Genomic DNA, 13009 nt, shown 5'->3' with positions numbered 1-13009 from the left:
AGTAGTGTTTGTATATTGAATCTTTGTTTTCGTTCCTTTTAAGCTTGGGGTCACAGAATATTTTGAGAGGGTAAACGCAAAGCTTTCCAAAGTACACTTTTTTTCCGTTTTGTCATTCTTTTGTGGCGATAGATGCCATCAGACTCATCTGGAGTGTTCGCAGGTCATCGAATCGAATTTTGTAGGTTCTTTCGGCGCATCATCTTGAAACAAAGCGAGGATTTTAGGGCATTGACGCTCTTATTCGATGACCACCGGGTAACCTTGTTCCTGTTGCCGCTGTCGAGTTCTATTATTTGTTGGTCAAGTTGGCTAAATAAACAGTTTTTAGAACCGTCTACCTACTTGTGCCTAATGTCGTAACCACAACGTTACATAATGGTGACCACAGTCTCGCATGAGAACAGGGCATTGTGTATTACAACATGATCAGTTAAAAATATAGCCGAATTGTAATTTTTTCTTGAAAGATATATTTAGTCAAATCTTTCTAACCGGGTGGAAAAGTGTAAAATGGCAGGGTTGTAGCAACAGCAAGGAAGAATTTGTAAGCCGCCTGCTTTCTCAAGCGGCGTTTACAACGAAAAGTGGTAGCTGTCAATACATAGGTACATGCATACAGTAGATTCGTCAGGATGTCTCTCTCACTCAAAAAGAGTAATCTGGGGTGTTTGGACGAAATAAATGCTAACGCTTGATTGGAAATAGCCTCTGTTTGAGCGGGCGCCGCCACATTGGTGACTCTAACGTCATTTTTTTTCGCCTTGCCACGGCGAAGATGTTAGGGGCACCGACAGCAAGGAATGGCGCAGCAGGACATAAAAATAATGGGAGATTACGCGTCTCGACGCGCGCAGCCCGCGAGTACAGCAGGAGCAAATTTAGCATAAAGGATTCACTTTCGCCACCATTCTGCCAATTTATAAATTTTTTTTTCATACATATAACACCTGCTTTCGGCATCTGTATCCTCTTCAGGCGAAAAGTATTAAGAGGGCAATTTGAAAGCTTTCCATTTTTTAAGCAGTATGATATGATTGTCCAGTCGAAAATCCCATCCTTCCGGATGCTTAGTTAATCGCTTGAAGTCGTGACATCATATCAGCACAGCTTCATTCCACACAAGTTTGAAACTCTCTGTCATACTGTTTTTTCGTCATTCTTCAAAGACGACTTGCTAAATTTAACAACTCAGCAAATAAGAACTTAAACAGCTTAAAGCCCTAATCTTGGAAAAACCAGCAAACAAAAATCTGTACGGACCGCAGCCGTACACACGCCACTATAAAAGGCGCATGCACCGATTTTGAAAACTATGTTTCGCGTTAATGTCGCACGGCAGGCTTGAAATACTCCTCAGCATAGCGTCTTACAATTCAGTCCTTTTCTGCAGTGCCCACATTTGCGGAATCGCGCTTTGTACACGAGAACTTGTGTGTGCTTTCGAGAACTTGTACACGAGAACTTTTACACGAGAACGCTTTGTACACGAGAACTTGTATGTGCCGCCATGCTGGAAGTATACAAATAATTAGAACACACTCCTGTAAATATCGACACGTTCTGCGAGTTCGATTGGACAAAAAATCCTCAGCAGGCGAATACTACATTCCTTAAGGCCAAACCGTCTGCGTAGGTGAGAAATTACAAGATTTGTGCCAAAAGCAAGCGCGTGCGGCACAAGCAGAAAAAATAAACAATGCGTCGAAGGAATGGTGAAAAAAATTTGTGCGGCGCATTAAAGTTCCTGTGCGCGCGAACTTTACAGCAGCAGATGGCAACAAGCATTGTCTCTGCTTTTTTCCCCGAGTCACAGCACCGGTTGCGCCGGCGATTCCAGCTGATGGCAAGTAAAGAGAAAAGTTTAAGGAACTGAATTCTGTGCGGCGGGGCATCCTTTAATTTAGACTGTCTCAATCTTGGTGTTACCGGTAGTTAATGTACGTGCAGGCCAAGGCGCGCCGCTGGATACCCCTACACGGCCGTTCTGCTAATTGCGCCGGTAGTTCACCCACATTAGACGAAGAACCACGTTATCCAACGAGAATACGACCACAGAGCTGATTTTATGGTTCAATAAAACTTGTTGCTGGGCTAGCTGGCGACAGATACTTGAATAAAAAGGTAGCGCAAAAAGCGGGATGATCTCGTTTTTTTGCAGGCTACAAGGTATCCGGGGACTGCTGGTATCAGTAGGGCCCCGTACAAAGTTTCAGTTCTTCATCTGAGACATAGCCCAAGAAGCCCTATATATTGGCGCAATCTTCGAAGCACGCTGGTAATAATGGGTCATATAATACAAGTGCTGACATCGTCGTCCCAATGCCGGCAATGCTACTCTATGCTACCTCCAATGATCGCCTGCTTGTTTTCTCGCTCCGCCGTATTGGCAATGTCACTCCATGGCGCCTCCAACGATGGACCTACTTCTGCGCTCTTTGCCCCATAGTGCCTATGGCATTCCATCACACTTCCAACGATGATCTTATTTGTCCGCTGCTTGCCACATATTTGCAATGCCACTCCATGACGCACCCAACGGCAGCACTGCGATTCGCATGCAATGCCAATTTCTATCAAAAGGTGGCAGTTTTAGTTTTTGCGCTTGTTTCATCGCTTGCATAAGCTGTTCTCCTCAATGTCCCCGCTTCGCAACGAAGTTTGGTATAGCTAAGCTCTACATTGTGAAGAATACTGTTTATTTCCACAAAACAGGAGATAAAATGGTCTTGGGGAATACAAGGGGAAACAGCTGCTCAGGAGTAGCTTGACCGGCCCCATGTATCGTTACAGTGGCTGCAGCAGGACATATGCAGATATCGAGATACCACCCTGCCAACGCCGAACGGACGGACGCCCAGTATACATTATGACGATGTGCGCCGACGAAAGTGAGCAAAGTGCGTACATGCACACGCAGAACAGTGGGATAAGTGTTTTCGGTCTTTGTTTATTCCATTAAATGCGCTGCCAATCTTTGTGCTGCTCAACACAGTTGACACAACGAACACGTTTGTAAACATGGGTTTGAGACACTGAGCTTAGACGCACACTTGCCACAGTGCGAGAAACTGCAGCGCGCAAGAAACAATGTCATCTTCCATCAGCAGGCTGCAGCTTTCGTGAGAAAGCGCGAGGCCACATAGCTTCCTATATTATACATGCCTAGTCATCGGCGCCAAGGACAATGGATGTCGACCGTCGCCCTTTTCATAGAGGCTGCGGGTGTCGCTTCTCGGTGATCGACAAGAGTAGGCTTGCAGCAATACATGAGACGCTTGCATAATAGACAACACGCTCGTGGCGGAAAGGTTGAAGTGCGCGAATCAGCAGTAGTAGTACTCAGCTGCTTAGTGGTCGTTAACCGATGAAACTGTAGTGGCGTAGCTTCTATGAGCACGTGTACGGTATTCTACAAACCTAACACAATCAGCTTTTGTAGCGAAAGTTACACTAGGCTACCAGTCGAGCATTTCGTGGTACATGGGAGAGGCCAGTTGTACTCATGCGCCGTTACCATGGCAACCGAAGAAGAGCAAAGTGCGGCGTGCGCTTCGCCGTCACCGCGCGCCCGCTCCACCGTCAAAGCCGAGCGTTACTTCCCGCGGATGAGCAGTTTTGCGCATGCGCCGATAACATGGTAACCAGAGAGACGCCCCAGCTGCGCCGCGTTCTTCGTCGTCGCCTCGCCGGACGCCGCTCTATCACCAGAACCCCGCTTCGTATGCGCAGAATTTATATAAAAAGGCGAAGATGTAGTGGGCGTCGCAACGTTTGACATGCATGCAGAGGAGAGTGCAGCCGCTGCTAAACGGCGGTACAGACAAGAGAAGATTAACTCTTCTGATCCTGTGGTTGTCGCCTGGCAGTAGACGAACAAAATAAGAACGCTGGATTCTCTGTGTACTTGAAACAAGGTGTCTCCGCTCTCAGACATCTTCATTCGAATGCGGTGAATAATGGTGAAGCCTGTTTTTTTCGGCTTCTGGAAAGCGGCAGGCATTATCGTCCAAGGAGTCTACGTGGCACCAGAAACATCTGTCAAGCAGACGATTGATGTGGTTGCCACGTGTATACCAACCTACGGCATGGTTTCATAGTTGTGTGTGACTTTCGGTAAATTCAACAATAAACATAACTCTCCTAGTCAGTGTATGAAAGAAAAGTGCAACTTTAATTTAGCCTTGGGCTCTCTCGCCCAGACTACACAACGGGGAACTAGTATAGAGCTTGTATACTAAAGAGGCTCGACCAAATCAAAATACTGTATCGACAAAATTCAGACCGCTGCATGCTACTCCGCAGATCATCGGCGCGTGCTCGTCTCTGCCAAGCAAAGTGAATAAAGGAAGAATATACCCAAAGTCGGTCATTGCTAAACATACAGTGACCGCAACAAGCTCAGCCAGAGAAACGTACCTCTCGCTACGTATATATTGGCACAGCCGAGCTAAGCCGTTACCAATTTGTTTTATTTGAAGCGCATTTCTGTAGCCCTAGAGCTACCCTGACACTCTTCGCTATAATCTGTTCTAAGCGCTTACGGTCGGAGATCGCGAGTTCGAGATACGGGGCAACAAAAAATTAGCTGCGGTTTAACTACTGCTGAAGCTGGTTAGAGAGCGAAAGCTCTGGTGTGTCGGGCATCTAGACGCTGCTTGGCATCTATAAAGATGAGTGCGTTCCGCACATGATAGGCAGCGCGTTCACCCTACCACCCTTGCTGCTAAATTAATGGTTGATTGCGCGAGGTTGGTCACCTAATAAATGCTGCGGCCTATTGCTGCTGTGCCGCGTGTCTGCCACAATGTTGTAAGCGCTATTACCTCAAAGCGCAATTGAGGCGTCCACTGACACAGAGGGAAATTTATGCGCTCTTCATTTCCTCAAATTTTTTATAAAAGTAGTCAACGCCAACGCCATTGCACATAATGAACGCCGGCGGCCTATATCTTCAGTGGTGCGTTTCTACTGCAGTGTTGTCAATGCCAACGCATGCAGCGCACATCTGTCACTACCGCCACGTAGCTTAGAGCCCGACTGAGTAGTCCACTTTGCTTTACGGCTAATTATGCGTCTTTTTTTTGCTTTCGAAGCTCCCAGTCTTCGTCTGTTTCGGCGCAGTTACAGACGCCACGCAGTGAAGGTCGCTGAAGGCCAAATGTGCGCGATCGGCCAAACTCGCGGAACATGCAATAGTAAAACTAATGCTTTAAAACGCTTTTGCTCATTACAAAAGCCTGTAGTAGCCTAAGCACATTTGCCTCCTTTATGCGAGCCTGCTTGTTTGCGACGCGGCAAATAAGACTGCCAATGTGTTGTGCGCATTGTTGTATGCTTTCCAACGCATGGGCATTACTTGGACTGCGCGTGTAGCTCCAGTATGCGCATGCCGTTGACCCGCGGGATCGCTTCTCTAGATACCCTAAATGTGATGTTCGGTTTTTCTTTGCTTTTCTGCGCTTGCACTGTCATTGTCAGGAGTTCTGATTTTTCAGCCGAACACCGAAGTCCCTTGTCCTGGAAGTATATTCCGTGGGTACCATCGGCTCTAGGGCTTCCTCTATATAGCCATCGCTTCCCTGGTTCATCCAGAGCGTGACATCGTGTGCACAGGTACCGTGGTGAAGTCCCCCTATCTCTAACAGTTTGCTCGATAAGCCGATAATAGCTATGTTGAAAAGGATCGGTGAGTGCACTGATCTCTGTGGGGTGGCACGGGCTCCGAGTCAAACCTTTTTCTCTCTACAATTTCTAATTTTGATTTAGGCAGTATCGCCACCGGCAGCACGCATACTATCGAAGGGTAAAAATGAGAATCCAATTTTCTTGACTTGGGCGCCTGCGCACCAAATTATTCATTGTAATGAGGGAGCTTATAAGCTCTTTCGAGGACTGAATTTCCGGCCGATTTCCGCGACTCCCTCCGAGGATGGATACAGGTCAGAGAACAAGCGGGCATACCCTTTTCGAGATATCACAGAGTTCTGGATACCTAGCAGACCGGAATATCTATGACCATATAGGTAAGTCAGCAGAAAGGAGGAAGAAGAATAGCGTAAAGGCAATCGGGCAGATTTCCGAACCCAACCACACTTAGTAGGTTCCTGCCGGGCTTCAGCGACGGCAAATGTAGGGCTTGTTGAGAAGGGGCGGCACTAGTCCGTATGATAATTTTACATGGCCGTGCTGGTAACTGCACGGGCTGTTCACCAAGACCAGGAGAAAAGGCGTGTTAGCGGAGCAATCTACCACCACAAGGATGATTTTAGAGACAATATAAATAGTCATTCTTAATTAAATAAGACATATTGCGATGATTCCTTTTTTGCAGGTTGGAAAGTAACGAGGGTCTAGTGGTCACAGTGGTGTCCCGCAGAAGGTTTCAGTTTTGTACTTGAGAAATGACCCAGGCAGCTCTATACATTGGCGTAATGTTGGAAGCGCGCTGGTAAGAAGCGGCCGTACATAGTGCCAGCGCTCACATCGTCGTCCCAGTGCAGAAATATCCCTGTATGCTTCCTCCAATGTTCGCCGTCCTTGTTTGTTCTCTTCCCTATAATAGCAATGTCACTCAATGGCACCTCCAACGATGCCTTACTTGCGCACTCTTTCCTCCATAATGCCTATGCAACTCCATCACATATCCAGCGGGGACCCTGTTTGTCCACTTGCTTGCTGCGCGTTTTCAATGCCACTCCATAACACATCCAACGCGGACCCTGAGATTCGAGATGCTAATTGTCGTCAGAAATTCGAAGTTTTAGTTTTTGCGCTTTTTTCATTATTTGCAATAAGCTGTGCTCTTTCATGACCCCTCACCACACAGAACTTTAGTATAGCTATGCTTTACTATCTGCAGAATATATACAGATGTCGACAATATATGGAGAGGATTTATGCAAAAATTATGCGCCCATAAGTTCTTCTGAGAGGGGGAGCGTGCATGGCCGCCGTTAGTGTTGGTTTTACATCGGAAGGTAAATCACCTGACGCGAAAAAAATTGTGGCTCTTATGTGAAGCCCTCGAGACAGCTTTAGGCATAGCCATTTAATGCTATAGCTTACGCCGTAGTTGCCATAGAGAGCTAAAAGCAATGATTTTAGCTATAAATCATATTAGACAGAGAACGCTTTGAATCACACTGTTTCAGCAATATATGAATCCCTTTTTATTTCACTTGCGACCTCCACAAAAAGTTTGATTTATGTTTAAGGGAGCAAGGATGCGTGATTTCTCACTGCGTTTCCAGAAACACCCTGCCAACGGTGAAACGACGGCTGCCTAGTATACTGTATGACGATGTGAGCCAAAGAAAGCGGAGACAGTGCGAGCAGGCACGCGCAGAACAATTACATTAGTGTTGTCGTGTATCTCTATTCCGTTTAATGCGCTCTCAATGTTTGTGTTCCGTAACACAAACGACACAAAGAACACTTTCCTAAAGACCAGTTCGAGACGCTGAGCTGAGACGCACACTCGCCTCACACGTCTCAACATTTAGGAACCGCAGTGCGAGCACCTCTAGTGACGCTAAAAATCGTGTTTAGGAAGGCGCAAAAGAAACAATGTCCATTTCCATCAACAGGTTGCAGATTTCGTAAGGAAGCGCAAGGCTACAATAAGGAAGTGATAATCTCTCTTCAGTGCCGTGCGTTCGAAACTCGCCTAGATGACTCACTGGTTAGAGCACTCGGCTACTGAGTCGGAGCACCCGGGTTCGACCTCAGCTGCGGTGGCCTTACTTCGATGGAGGCGAAACGCAAAATGCGCACATGTGCTGTGGGATATCAGTGCACGTTAAAGATCCCCAGTTGGTCCTAACTATTCCAGAGTCTTCCACTACGGTACCTATTCCTTTTTTCTTATTTTTCTCTCTCCTTTATTCCTTCTCTTACGGCGCAGTTCAGGTATCCACCGAGTTGCACGTGAGACAGATACTGCGCCATTTTTCCTCAAAAACCAATTTTCATTGCTTCATTTTTCACGTGCTCTTAAGAACCCGAAGCAATCATTGGCTGCTATCTTGTTATAGCAGAAGCCGGCGCGGTGGCTCAGTGATTGTGGTTCTCGGCTACTGCCCTTAAATACGCGGCTTCAATCCCAGCCGCGGCAGTTGCAATTCGATGGAGGCGAAATGCTAGAGGCCCGTGCAGTGTGCAATCTCAGTGCACGTTAAAGATTCCCTGGTGCTCGAAATTTCCGCACCCGTTCAATACGGCGTCATTCATCGCCTGAGTTTCTTTGGGGCGTTAAGCCCTCATAAACCAAACCATACTATAGGCAACGTGCAGTACCAAGGCGGCACCCCCGGAGCGCAGCATTGCATTCAGCGCCAACAACACCGGGAGAGGCAATCTTGGGGCGGCCGGGTTTGTTTACACGCAGCTGTTGGAAAGTTGATAAAGGCGCTTCATAACGTCGCAGTGAACGTTTTAACGCCACTGAGTGCCCTTTCCACTTTTATCGACAACCAATCTTGCTTCGAGAGGATTCTGGTGTCGGCTAGTTAGTGCACACTTTCTACGACACAGATTGACACAGCGCAACGGCACGCGGACGAGAAGAAACACGAAAACACAAGACGGGAGCTGGTCCTGTGTTTTCGTGTTTCTTCTCGTCCTCGTTCCGTGGTGCTGTGTCAATCTGTGTCGTAGAAACCAATCTTGCCTCGAGATACAGCTTGGTAAAATGGCTATATACGAAGCATTCAAGAACTGAATGGCAAGGGCAGCATGATAAAGCGCCTGTCCCAACGAAATAAGCATGCGTGCACAATTCAACTTAACAATATTTTATTCACGCTACTTCATGTCTGTAGCCTCAGTAGAATTACCAGTGTGACGATTACCCCAGAAGATACTCAAAGCGAAAGCGAAGTTGAACCAACACCAATTCCTTCTTGTTGTGATATTCATCATACAGCTTCCAGGTAATTTCGTCCTGTAATTTCACATCATGCCTCATTTGAGTTTGCTTCTCAGAACTTGCGACAACGCAGCGAAGGTCACAGGTAAGGCAAGTGCAGCTATCGACACGATTGCATTTATGATTGTTATCTCTGAATCGGAGCAGTGTGCTTTGTTAACATGCGCGTACGAGCGCCTTGCACTAACGTGGCACAAGCGTGGGGGAAGCCGGTGGGTGAGCAAGCGCTCAGCGCTAGAGCCCTGAGCGATACAGCCTTCAACGCAGAGCTCTATGGAGATATGATGGACATGCATTAACCATCCGACAAGCACCATCCTGCCGCCAGGCACTTGATAATCTTATATGCTATGACTCAGCCGTATGCCGATTCTATCTGCTGCATTTTCCTTTTGCATGATGTTGCTTGTTTATTTGATTGTATTGATCTGTTTAATACATGCTGCAGCCTCTTGTGAGGTCCAAGAAAGACTGGCATGTATCGGCAAGGGTATTTCTGAAAGATCCAGAACAGAATAAATAGTATTATGTATAAGAAGAAGTTAGTGTTTCTAAACTAAAGCCACAACATGATTCCAATCGAATATTGTCTGCGGAAAAACGGATACTTAAACAGTCAGATTTTGCTAAATATGGTGTTAATGAGTAAATCATGAAGCCGAGTATGGCGCGTAGAATAAGGGGATAAGTACTGATCAGGGTATAAAGGTAGCGCCAGGTTAAGAAAAGGACAAATCAAATCAATACGGTCCTTATGCCGTACTTATGCCGTCAAATCTACGTAGCCTAACCGCCAGCTTCAGATCTGCAGCCTGAAAATTCACCATGTAAACCTGATAGCTGATAAAGTTGTATGGCGCAAGAGAACGAACATGGGAAGATACAGAGACAAAAAGAGCTCCTCAAAGTTTAATGGCGCAAGGGAACGAATACCGGAAGCTAATCTTCCTGTGTTGGTTTCCTCACGCCATTTAACCTTATGGTGAACCAACTAGCCCAACAGCAAGTATTTCTGATAGCTGAATTTAGAGCAAATCGCTCCAGAGGTATTGAGCCCCTTCACACCTGTGCGCTAACACACGACAAGGAGAAATTATTTGACCACCAGGAAAGCGACGCATAGGTGCAATCCACATCTGTCGCCAGCACGTTGGTTGCAATCACGGCTTCTTTGTCGTTGTGCATGACCGCGCGCACCCACTTCGCGCATCGCTACTACGGCTACTTCCCCCTCCCCCACGACACCCTATGCCTGGTTACTGAACCGATGAATCCTAACAGCTTCAGCAATAGGCATTCTTTTCGTTACGCACGCTCTAATGCGAGTGTAGTGTCATGAACACGCAGACGCACACTGCTGTATAGTTACTACGTTATTGAAAATAATCTGTATAGGGTTTAACAGGTTCAGAAACCTGGGCAATGAAACAGTACCAATATTCTAAATTATTCTAGGGTCAGGATTGACCGCGCCTCACTATTAATTGGTGTCCCAGATTCAATCGAGGACCAGAGATTATTCAGAGCCTCGGGGTAATTCGAAGCACCTATATCCGAGGGGAACGGCCGGCTTCTCTTGGGACTCATCTAAGTCATAGCCAGCTTTGTCAGTCAGCATTTAAACTCTACAACACGTATTCCTCATTTAAGCCTGTTTGTAGAATGTAATACAGACTTTGGCGTGTTAGTACATGTTTACTTCGAGTTTATTTGGTAACACCATGATGCCGTTGTGCTGACCTGATACTGCGCAGATCCAGTCGCAAGCCTCGGTCAGACTACGTCCTACACACACATAGAAGAAGTGCATTTGCATGCCGGAGACATGATGTCTATGTCCCAAGGAAATGCACAGGGCACAAAAAAAGAAGCTTACAGCAGGAAAGCGGACACAGCGGCTGGTGCGGTGGGTCGAGAGGCAGGGTTTCGTGAAGGGTATTATAATGCGACTTGCTCAGTGCTACCAGACTTTGCGCTACATCTACCTCACAAGCAACTGCTGCAGCCTCTCTTTCTGCCATTCACATCTGCCTCGGATGCAGGAGGTGCGGGGTTGAATCCAGAGTGCCGCTGGCTACCCACTGATGATAAAAAGGGTACAGGCTTTCAACTGCCCAGGAGCTCTGGAGTGAAATGCTTCGAAAATGGGTCTGTGGCGCCAGCTTGTGTTAGAAAACGCGTTCTTTGGCCACAGCTGCCCTTGAGCCATTAAAATTCAAGGTCGTAATCATTCCTCCCCCACCCCCAATGAACACACCTTCCCCACATCTCGCACACCTCTGCTTCCCCACATCATACTACCTACTCATAGCCGTTTCCGAGGCCAGAAGTGTCTCGAAGCAAGACAGTGTATGAACATAACCAACCCCTTCTATCTGTGAACGCCGCAGCTTATTTTTATGCCCCTCCCACTGCCTTGCGCACCGCACTTCTTCCCACTCAACAGTGTTCGTTGTACCACTCTGGCGGCAAAGCCATCCGGCTGTCAACAGTAATGCTAGTTGCAGCAGTCGTCACCCGTTAAATGTGAAATCGCATTGATAATCGCACGTGATAAGCACAGGCTATTGCCATGGGCGTTTGTGTGCGAGCGTATTATTACTGAAACAAATGCGTTACTTACCCACTTAGGCATCTTTTACGGCCAAGCAGTGAAACACATAATAATGAGCAGAAAATGCTATCCCGCAAATGTGGGTGCCACATGTGAAATCTCGCGGTGCAGGGGTTCATCTCAGGTGCATGCAATGGCATTCGTGACCAGTTTTTTAAGTCTGGCGGGTTCTGCGCTTACTCATGCTTCTTATCTCTAGTTAGGCAGTGCTTCATTCTTAATATATGAGAGCCACAATTGTTACTAAAGGTATATGGCGGCAGCGTGTGCGACAACCGCGACTAGTTCGCTTGACGCGCGAATAAATCGAGTGCAGAACTACCTAGCCGAGAAAAAGAAGTGCACATAATGTGTTTCTTTCAAAAAATGCTTGCAAGCATCACAGTCTACATGCTTGCTTGGGACACGCACCGGCATATTTTCCCTGTGGTAGCCACATGTGCGGAGAGCCATTTTCAGCACACTGAGCTGGCTGTTGTGGCCATGGAAATCAGCTAGGTTTTTAGGTAACGTGCTTATTTCAATAATCAAATTGTTGCACAGGAACTTCACAAACGTACTGCCGCTATAGTTGCATAGTATCGCTTGTGTCTTTGGGCAGAGGCAACACCAAGAGACATTGTTCGAGCATACCATTTCAAATAACAATAACAATAATTGGTTCCTGGTGAAAGTGAATGGCGCAGTCTCTGTCTTATATCGTTGGACACCTGAACCGCTCCGTAAGGGAAGGGTTAAAGGAGGGAGTGAAAGAAGAAAGGAAGAAATATGTGCCGTAGTGGACGGCTCCGTAGTAATTTAGACCACCCGGGGATCCTTAACGTGCACTGACATCACACAGCACACGGGCACCTTAGCGTTTTGCCATTGCAAAAATTTCTAAAAATTTGTAGTCTGAAATAATAGAAAAATTGAGAAACACGCTGCCACCTATTGCAGAAGTCGTGTATAAATATTGTCAACCTCATCTGAATAAATAATTAGTTTTACCAATTATTTATATTAGCAAATTCTGGTGAGTAGCGGCAATATGTAGTTGAAAAACACAGACAAAACTACGCCATGTCTGTGCTAACAGTGAATAAAATGTCATGGCTTAAAAATCCTGCAGCGAAAAAAAAAATCCGTTTTTTCCGCTCAAAAGAAACTAAGTACAAGAGGCACGCTCGAAGCTCGGTGCGAGCGTACTGTCCACTGATAATGCCTTGCAGTTCCTACAGTATCAAATTCAATTTGCCTGTGCTTTTAGTCCCCTTCAAGCAAATTCTTATGCTTCGGCACTAGTTGCGAATGCCGAATAGTATCCGCAGAAACCGGCACATTCCGAAGGGAGTGCTCATGGTGCAAACACGCCAACTTTCTTCTTCAAGAATGATTTTCCAAAACCCTGACGCCGCATCGAGGGTGGAACAATATTTGGCTTCTTGCAGCTGAGGTGGTACGGCTTCCAAAGTAGGCATGTGGTA

Source organism: Amblyomma americanum, chromosome 3 (assembly GCF_052857255.1).
Source record: "Amblyomma americanum isolate KBUSLIRL-KWMA chromosome 3, ASM5285725v1, whole genome shotgun sequence".
Taxonomy (NCBI): domain Eukaryota; kingdom Metazoa; phylum Arthropoda; class Arachnida; order Ixodida; family Ixodidae; genus Amblyomma; species Amblyomma americanum.
The sequence above is the reverse complement of the archived record's forward strand: the minus strand, read 5'-3'. Positions refer to the sequence as shown.